This window comes from Acyrthosiphon pisum, chromosome X, assembly GCF_005508785.2.
Source record: "Acyrthosiphon pisum isolate AL4f chromosome X, pea_aphid_22Mar2018_4r6ur, whole genome shotgun sequence".
Taxonomy (NCBI): domain Eukaryota; kingdom Metazoa; phylum Arthropoda; class Insecta; order Hemiptera; family Aphididae; genus Acyrthosiphon; species Acyrthosiphon pisum.
The window spans coordinates 106,929,337-106,929,896 of record NC_042493.1 but is presented as its reverse complement, the minus strand read 5'-3'; the positions used below and the strand labels follow the sequence as shown (position 1 = coordinate 106,929,896).

Genomic DNA, 560 nt, shown 5'->3' with positions numbered 1-560 from the left:
TGGACACTTACTAGAAATTGATCACAGTTAAAAATGTTTTATTTTGTTACTCACCAAAGTAAATGTATGACGGAAACTCGGAACATCTGAATTCTGTATATTATATTCAGGGATTAGCACATCGAAATTTATATTAATTAGGTACTTTGTTCACTAAATCGCAAACAAAATTAAAAACACCAAACAGGCCACGGCCAAACCCCAAGATTTTCAGTTATATATTTTAATATTATCATTTATAGTAACATACTAATATCACAGTAATTGATTTTACAGTCTATCAACCTATACAGTTTATCGCCTATTAGGCGTGTTTTGGTCAAGATCTATAAAGTAGTAGTAGTACCAGAAGTAGTACTTTATAGATCTTGTGTTTTGGTGACGCAGTTTTGAGCAACCAGGTTACTAGAATTGTTTGTTCAATTAATTACTTGGTTGGTATATCGCCAAAACGTTTTGTTTACTGTACAGTGGATATCAGTAACCAAAGACAGTTAACAGTTTCTAATTGGTAAATCCGACAACCGGGTTGTTGAAAAGCGCATTCAGTTATCAAACAA

The 560-nt window shown here is 32.5% G+C and overlaps 1 long non-coding RNA gene across 1 annotated transcript in view; it reads right to left on the bottom strand.

Annotated features, from left to right (window-relative positions):
* Positions 1 to 239, bottom strand: part of LOC107884899 — a 7,480-nt gene extending 7,241 nt beyond the window's left edge. The window contains exon 1 of the long non-coding RNA XR_003839990.1: positions 55 to 239. This is a non-coding gene — a long non-coding RNA (uncharacterized LOC107884899). The remainder of the gene's footprint in view (positions 1 to 54) is intronic.
* Positions 240 to 560: the final 321 nt, after the last annotated feature.